General features: G+C 37.1%; 1 non-coding gene across 1 annotated transcript; it reads right to left on the reverse strand.

The window, feature by feature from the left end:
• Positions 1-222: 222 nt before the first annotated feature.
• Positions 223-329, reverse strand: LOC133827762 (small nucleolar RNA R71). Its single transcript, XR_009890414.1, has one exon. It is a non-coding gene; the product is annotated as a small nucleolar RNA R71 (small nucleolar RNA).
• Positions 330-9,686: the final 9,357 nt, after the last annotated feature.

Here is a 9,686-nt window from a genome sequence, read left to right on the forward strand (position 1 = left end):
AATGAGAGTCTGTACGTGCATACACGGGAATTCGAAGAGGTGGTGGCTACATTCAACAACCGAGATGATGTCATCAACATTGTGAGATTGAAATTTTTTCCTTTCTCTCTCAAAGACACAGCAAAAAGCTGGTTGTATTCCTTAAGGCCTAGATCTATCGGAACATGGGATGAAATGACAAAATCATTGTTTGCCAAATATTTCCCGCCCCATAAGACTAGCAGCCTTAAGAGGCAAATCTCTACCTTCATCCAGAAAGACCATGAAACTTTCCATCAGGTCTGGGAGAGGTTTAGAGATTTGATAAATCAATGCCCACATCATGGATACGAAAGCTGGCATCTGATAAGATATTTCTATGACGGTCTCACACCGGACAAAGATAATTCATATAAATGATGTGCAATGGAGAATTCCTTCAAAAAGATCCCGATGAAGCTTTCGAGTACCTCGATGATCTTGCAGAAAAGTCCTACACATGGAATGGAACGAGTCCTATGGACAAGCCACGATCAACTGGAATCTACCAATTAAGGGAAGATGACAACGTCAAAAGCCAAATTGAATGATTGAGACAACAATTCGAGGCTTTCAAATATCAAGAAGGTAGAGGAATCCATATGGCTGTAAAGGTAGAGACATGAGATCCATGCTTCATATGTGGAGGGACGGAACATCAATCGCAAGAGTGCCCAACTCTTGGTGAGTTAAGAGGAGGAAATGAGGAACAATGCAATGCTTTAGGGGATTACAAGAACCCTTATAACCCTTTCTCAAACACTTACAATCCCGGTTGGCGCAACCATCCAAATTTCAGCTGGAAGGATTCAAAACCAAGCATCTGGAAGCCAATGGAGGTCTGAGCAGCAACAACTGCCGAAAGCATACATTGCTCCTAAAAATAACATGCAGTCAAGTAATTCTCTTGAGAATATTTTGCAAATGCATGCGCAAACTCAAATAGCCTCAACTCAAGAGCTCAAATCTTATTTCACACAAATGGTAGAGGAAATGAAAGACATGAAAATCCAAATGACAAAGCTAAACACTACTTTGGCAATTCAAGAGCATGGTAGACTTCCCGCTCAACCTCTAATCCATCAAAAAGAGCAACACATGGCACAAACCTCCTCCTCTGCAGATACAATTTTCGAAGAGGTTAATGCCATCTCTACTCGAATTGGTCAAAGTACGGTTTCACCATTAACTAAGACAATGAGTACGTCAATGCCCGCTCTAGATGATGATGTGCCAATAAGAATTCTAGTAAAGGCACCCTTTCATCAAGCTTTGAAATCCACTGGAAAGGTACTAGAAAATCATGGTGAAATCCTAGACCTTTTAACACAAGTGAAGATCAACTTGCCATTGTTGCATGTGATCAAACAAGTGCTGGCTTATGCCAAGGTATCAAGGATTTGTGCACCGTTAAAAGAAAGCACCATGTCAAGAAAACTACATTCTTGGCGGAACAAGCTAGCGCGGTAATTGACTGCAAGACACCGCCTAAGTACAAAGATCCTGGTTGTCCCACCATCTCATGCCAAATTGGCGAGCAGGAATTTGGTCAAGCCATTATAGACTTAGGAGCAAGTGTAAATCTCATGCCATATTCAATATACTTGGAATTAGGTCTAAGAGAGCTCAAGCCCACATCTATGGTGCTACAATTGGCCGATCGATCAGTTAAGAAACCTCGGGGAATAGTAGAAGATGTTCTAATTCAAATTGAAAAATTCTATTACCCTGTTGATTTTCTCATCTTGGACACTCAATCTGAAGTGAGTATAGAGTCCAAAATTCCCATCATTCTTGGTAGACCTTTCCTCGTAACAACAAATGCACTCATTAACTGTAGGAATGGTCTCATGAAAATCTCTTTCGGGAACATGACTCTAGAAGTGAATGTTTTCCATATCAGCAAACAACCACTTGATAACGATGAGTGTTTCCAATCCTATCTGATCAATACACTTATTTTGGAAGAGGTCGAATCAAAATACACGTCTAGTCATTTTAATCACCTCTTCCAAATTTCAGAAAGTTCTGAGGCTGATGAGTCTACAATCAAACCTGAAATCGTTAAACACTCATAGGCTAGAAGAACCATGTTTTGGAATCCAATCTTTGAGGAACTCCCTCAAGATCGAGAAACACCAAAACCATCCATTGAACAAGCTCCTCAACCAAAGTTGGCCCAACTTCCTGATGGTCTTAAGCATGTTTTCCTGGGAGCTGACAACACTTTTCCTGTCATGATATCTTCCAAGATCAATGCCACACAAGAGTGCCAACTCATTAATGTGTTGCAAGAACAAAGAGATGCATTAGGATGGATGATAGCTGACATCAAAGGTATTAGTCCATTAATTTTCTCCCATCACATTCAATTGGAAGACGGGGCTATACCACGTCGTGACCCTCAAAGAAGATTAAACCAAACGATGAAGGAAGTAGTTAAGACTGAAGTCTTGAAACTTCTTGATTTTGGAATAATCTATCTTGTTGCTGACAGTAAATGGGTTAGCCCAACTCAGGTTGTTCCCAAGAAATCAGGGGTCATAGTGGTACAAAATGAAAAGGGGAACTTGTTCCTACCAAGGTCACAACTGGGTGGCGCATGTGCATTGATTACAGAAAATTAAATGTAGCCACCCGCAAAGACCATTTTCCACTTCCATTCATCGATAAAATATTGGAACATGTGGCAGGTCATCCTTTCTATAGTTTTCTTGATGGTTATTGAGGGCATTACCAAATCAAGATTTCCCTAAAAGATCAGGATAAGACCACATTCACTTGTCCGTTTGGTACTTTTTCCTTCCGGCGTATGCCATTTGGCCTGTGCAATGCTCCAGCCACTTCCCAGTGATGCATGATGAGCATATTTAGTGATATGATCGAGAAATGTATGGAAGTATTCATGGATGATTTGACAGTCTTTGGAGATTCCTTTGAATCAAGCCTTCTCAATTTAGAGTCTGTGCTTAAACGTTGCAAAGATAAAGGCTTGGTACTCAACTGGGAAAAGTGTCATTTCATGGTGCAATCAGGCATAGTCTTGGGGCATGTCATGTCGGAATGAGGAATTGAGGTTGATCAATCAAAGATTGAACTCATATCAAAGCTGCCCACCCCCAAGACTATTAAAGACATTCGATCTTTTCTTGGGCATGCAGGATTCTATAGGAGTTTCATACAAAATTTCTCGACAATTGCTCATCCTTTGTCAAACCTCCTAGCAAAAGATGTTGTGTTCAGTTGGACACCTGAGTGTGAGGAATCTTTCCAAACGCTCTTTGCAAAACTCAATTCTGCCCCTATCATTCAGCCACCAGATTGAAACTTACCGTTCGAAGTCATGTGTGATGCTAGCAATTATGCTATAGGGGCCGTCTTAGGTCAAAGAAGGAAAGGGAAGCCCTTCATTGTTTATTACACAAGTAGAACTCTTAACAGTGCTCAAATGAACTATTCTACCACTGAAAAAAAGTTACTTGCTGTAGTATTCGAACTTGACAAGTTTTGTTCCTACCTGATTGGTTCACCTATCACAGTCTTTACGGACCATTCCTCCTTAAAATACCTCCATTCCAAAAAGGATGCTAAGGCGCGTTTAATTAAGTGGATCCTTCTGTTACAGGAATTTGATCTGACCATAAAAGACAAGAAAGGAGTTGATAACGTGGTAGTGGACCACTTATCTCGTCTTGAATTTTCTGATTCCGCTGATGGCCTAGCCAATCGAGATGACTTCCCTGATGAACATCTCTTTGCAGTCACTAAGTTGCCATGGTACGCTCATATCGTTAATTACTTAGTGACTGGCGAACTTCAAACTGCATGGAGAGCACAAGATAAACGTAAATTTTTGGTCGAGGTTCATAACTTCTATTGGGAAGACCCATATCTTTTCAAGTATTGCCCCGACCAAATTATGAGACGCTGCATTCCATATGATGAAATTTTAAGTGTTATGAACTTTTGTCATAATGAAGCTTGTGGTGGTCATTTTTCTATGAAAAAGACTGCTACAAAAATCTTACAGCGTGGTCTTTATTGGCCCACTTTTTTCAAAGACACTAACAATTTATGTCAATCATGTGAAAGGTGTCAGAAATTAGGTGCCCTGTCCCGACGATATATGATGCCATTAAACCCAATTCTTGTAATAGAAATATTCGATTGTTAGGGGATAGACTTTATGGGACCATTTCCACCTTTTTCTGGCTACCTTTCCATTCTCCTCACCATAGACTATGTCTCAAAATGGGTGGAAGCTGTTCCTTGTCAAAATAATGATAACACAACTGTTGTGAAATTCTTAAAGGAAAATGTATTATCTAGGTTTGGCACTCCTCGCACTATCATAAGTGATCAAGGCACCCATTTTTGCAACTATTCTTTTGAACCTTAATGCAAAAATATGGTGTAATTCATTAGGTTGCATTGCCTTATCACCCACAGACAAATGGCCAAGCTGAGTTAGCCAACCGAGAAATTAAGCAAATCTTAGAAAAGATGGTTAATCCTGACCGCAAAGATTGGTCCTCACGACTTCTCGATGCTCTCTGGGCATACCGCACTGCTTACAAAACTCAACTTGGAATGTCTCCTTATAGGCTAGTCTATGGAAAAGCCTGTCACCTTCCTGTTGAACTGGAACACAAAGCTTATTGGGCAGTTAAAAGCCTAAATTTTGATCTCAAGGCGGCAGGACTCAATCGTAAGCTTCAGTTGTCAGAAATTGAAGAGTTAAGGAACGATGCTTATGGCAACTCTAGGATCTACAAGGCTAAAATGAAAGCGGCCCATTATAGGCAGATCCTAAGAAAAGAATTTGAGCCAAACCAACGAGTGCATCTTTATGACTCTCATCTGCATATCCACCCTAGCAAGCTGAGATCAAGGTGGACTGGCCCATATGTTGTGAAAACCATCTTTCCCAACGGTGCTATTGAGGTCACAGACCTAACTGATGGGAGAGAATTCAAAGTAAATGGCCAAAGACTGAAACACTACATGGAGAAGGTGACCCAGCCTGAAGAAGTCACTCTCGTTGAACCAGTTTACCAAGTCTTAGTAGTGTTCCAAATTGTTTGTACATAGGTTTGTTTTATGTTTATTTCCCTTTTGTCATTTTATTTTTTTGTTATCATTTTGTGTTTTCAATTTTTCAAGTTTTAGAAGAATCAATATTCGCTCTATCACTCGATGCTCGCTATCCAGGTGTTCTCTTTCCCTGCTCTTTTACATTTATTATCTTTTGAGACATTGAGGACACTGTCAGATTTTGGTTGGGGGTGGTGAGCATATTCATGCACGTTCATGTTGATTTTTGTCATATTAATATTTTCACGATCAAATTTTTTTAAAAATTACTTATTTATTTTTGCAAAATGTTACTTTTGAGTCAATTTTTGTTATCTTTATTACTAAGAGTTTCTCTAGAGTTACCTAATGCACATGCCAAACAATGTGGCAAGATGGTTGTTAGCACATATTTGCTTAGAAATTTTTCACGTTTAGGAATCCATTCTTTTGTGTGAGAGGTGAGACTTGAGAAAACAACTTTTAAATTTTTATTGATTCTTAGAAATGGTTATAATTATTTGGACAAGGTATTGTGGTATGAATGGATGATGTTTTAGGGATAATATTTTCTATTGACAAATCTTATTAGAGAGCCTTATATTATGTTCTTCATAAAAAAAAAAAGAGACAAAAAAAAGAAGAAAAAAAAATATAGAAAAAAAAGAAAATGAAAAACACAAGAGCAATAGTTCTATCATTTACAATTATGTTGTCTCTTTTGTAAAAAAAAAGTGTTTATTAATTTCATGTTTTATTTTATGGCTCTTAGAATAAATGTAAAGATTTTCTATTTAATTTAGAATTCCCGAAAAATTGGTTTTGTGGTACTCTTTATGGTGGTTGTCCAAATAGTTTATTTCCTATCTTCGTTTCAATAATTATTTAACAGTTTGTCCTAAATATATACCCATTTGATGAGTGCTTACTTCTTTTCCAACTCCATGAGCGAAACCCTTAAACGTTAAATATTTTCAATTACATGAGAGGTTAATGGAGTTGAGACTATTACTTGGCATAATTCCAAAGGCTTTATGTGCTATGGTTTACGGTAAGAAGGTTCAAGTTTGGTGCACACACTCACAACTCTAGATTTATTCAAAGTAATTTTTGATAACTCTTGTTGACTTATTACTAACATTTTTTGTTTATACTTAAGTTCTTTTATAATTTTTGACCGGAAATATATCATGTTGACATTTATCATTTCGCTTGAATTGCTAGAGACTAGCAATAAGCTGGTTGGAGGTTGTGATTAGTGTTCAAAAGTATCATTTTATTAGTATCAAAGTTTAAAATTAAGTAACTTTTAATTAATATTTTCATGGATTTATTGTTATATATTTTATATTTGAAAATATTAATTTTAATTTAATTTGTGTTTAATTTTTAGGAAATAAATGTATTTTGACACAAAGAAAAAGAAAGAAGAAAGAAAGAATTAAAAATGAAGAAATCCTAAAAAAAATGGCATTTTTGACAAAAACTAGGCTCAAAACCAAGCCCAAACAGCCTAGGCCCAAGCCAATAGCTGCTCCCCACGCTGCCACATGGAAGCTTGTCATTCCCCAGCCAAGCCTCCATCCAAGCCGCGAGCCGCCAGTCGAGCCACTTGCCACGCCTGATAGCCGCCTGCCGCGCCTGATACGATCTGCCACCTGTCCCACTTGTCGCTAGGCTGCTCCCCACGCGCCCAACAAAGAAGCCTGCAACCATTCTGCTGAGCCAACCGGATCATGCCATGTGGCCCTGATGTCTCCCACGGCTCAACAAAATTTCCCCACTTCCATCAGTTTTTATGCCACTTTCCCACTATTTTGTACCCGATTTTACACATTTTTGAGTCCTATTTACACTATAAATAGAGGACCAAATGGAGTAAAAAAGTATCAGATTGTGGAAGGAAGTGTAGAGAGTATTGTTGGAGAGAAAAACACTATTTCTTAATTTTCTTTCATTTCTTTTACATTACTTTAAGTGAAAACAATGACTATTTTAGGCTAAATTCTCTTGTGGAAAGGCTAGAGTGAAGTTCATCTTTTACATTATATTTTTAATATATTGATTCTTTATTTTGTTCTTCATTTCTATATCTTTGTTACAATTAAATTGATTTTCTTCTAATTTTTATTCTAAATTTATTATTGTCTTTTACATAAGTCTAGTAATGATTTTCTTATGTAATTTAGGCTCTTAACTTAATTTAGGATATTTGTTATATTATATGCTTTTTACTGCATTCTGCCATTGGTATTTTGTCGCTCTATGGTATATCATATGATAGGTTTTTAAAATTATAAGTTAGTATAATTTAATTAAAGAACATATTTTAAGGTGAGCTTTATTATATATATTTTCCAACTATAATTAATGGTGTAGAATTATAGTTGAGTAGAATGAATCAATTTTATTAAAATATATATATATATGTTTGCATGAGTGAAACTTATGCCTTCCATATTTTCTTTCTGATTCTAATTCCTTGATTTTGTTTATTTAATGTTTATATTCTTTTTCAAAGTTACATTATTTCAAAGTTTATTATTTCTGATTTACTAATCTTTCTTTTTACTTGTATTTTACCTCTCTGTGGATACGACATAGCCCGATTACTACTGCGACCGCTTAAGAGTTATTGGGCGATATCAAGTACTCCTTAAACAAGGCAAGTGACCTATTCCAATCTTACTGTGAGGAGAGAGGCATAAGGAGGGGTTTCTTAGGCATGATACACCCTCAAGCTTATGGACAAGTAGATGTCATCAATATGGTCATTAAGAAGAATCTCATGAGAAAGCTAGAGAAGCTAAAAGGATCTTGGCTGGATAAATTACCCAATATGCTTTGGACCCACAAGACCACGCCTTGCTCTACCGATTGACAAACCCCATTCTCCTCAGCCTATGGGTGAAAGATTGTGCTCCCAGTAGAAATGAAGATCAATTATTTAAGGGCCCATTCATAGGAATAGTAGGTTAATCAGGGAGATGGCTGAGAGTTTGGACCTACTTGAAGATAGAAGGGAGAATGCCGAAATGAAGTTAGTAGTGTACTAGCATCGAACCACTAGTTACTACAATTTAAGGGAATGCGAGCAGACTTTTAGGGTTGGAGACCTCATACTTAGGAAATTCCTCCCCTATTTTTGAGAACAATGTGCAGGAGTTTTGGGACGAAATTGGGAAGGACCATACAAGGGCGCCCAAGTGGTCCCCCCCAACACCTACATGTTGGTGCGCATGGATGACATTGTTGTACCTTGCGCATGGAACACCAAACACCTCAAGAAGTATTTATAGTAAAACTATCCTATATAGTATATTTAATTAAAGAGGTTTCTTTAGTTAGCCTCCATTTGATTTAGTAGTAAAGCATCTTGACATCTATCTTTATTTTGCTTGTTAGGTAGCGAATCAAAGAAGTCACCCTAGTTTGCTTCATAATGTACTTTGCATGTTATTAATGAAACGTTAAGTATCTAATGCACCCATCGTGTTTTTATATTCAGAATATTTACCTAACCATGTGCTTTTATTATCAATCGAAATAGTCAAAGCATGTGTAGGTGTAGACCAAAAAAAGTGCTCGGCGAGATAAATCTCGCATGTCACTTGAGGGGCATGATACTAGTACAAGTAAAACACTAAAAAAAAGCTTTGAGCGCATATAAGTATTAGCTACCCTTACAGGTAGCATAAGTGAAAGGGTAACAATAAATAAAAACAAGGCACCCCCATGCAAGGGTGCTTGCTCTTAAAAAGGGAACTCCAAAAACCACCCTTGAAATTTTTTTGGATAGACTTGAGTCAACAAGCCCAAAATGGTCTAAAATCAGATGCTTGAAAAAATAGAACTATGTCTAAGCACGAGAAAGACATTTCTCGCAATGTAATGACCCAACTACTCTAGACGTTAGACCATTAATGACTACTATACATAGACACTAATTTTTAATAAAACTTACAAGTGAAATAATCATAACTTCATTAAAAACTTGTAAAACAAATGTTAAACTACATAAAATTTAAAGTAGGATATGGGATCCCTTTGTTTATAAAAGAAAAACATAACATAATAGTAAATAAAAGGGATTACATAATAAAGTGCAGAAAATACATATCAAACCATAATTAAAGAGAATTCATCGTTGAATCGAACTCTCGGCCCTTCGATTCCATTCCGCCTCAATACACATCCCCAAGCTTCCAAGAACCTTTCCCGCCACCAAAGCTATTTTCCTGCACATATAAACATAAAGGAGTGAGCCTAATGCCCATCAAGGAAAACCTAACACGTAAACCATATACATAAAATTCATAATGAAACATAAAACATATCATAAACATATGTCACACATACTATAATGGCCATTATTACTTGGGGTCCCATAAACAAAACAAGTCATATGCCCATTAGATTTGTGGGGCTTGCTAGCTAAGCAAGTCATATGCCCATAAATTTATTGGGGCTTGTTAGTTGTACAGGTCATATGCCCAAGTCTACAAACATACATAATACATAAATCATAAGTTAACATAACACATAAATCATAAGATAACATAAGGCATAACACATAATATCCTATCCTATTTTCC

This window comes from Humulus lupulus, chromosome 3 (assembly GCF_963169125.1).
Source record: "Humulus lupulus chromosome 3, drHumLupu1.1, whole genome shotgun sequence".
Lineage (NCBI taxonomy): Eukaryota > Viridiplantae > Streptophyta > Magnoliopsida > Rosales > Cannabaceae > Humulus > Humulus lupulus.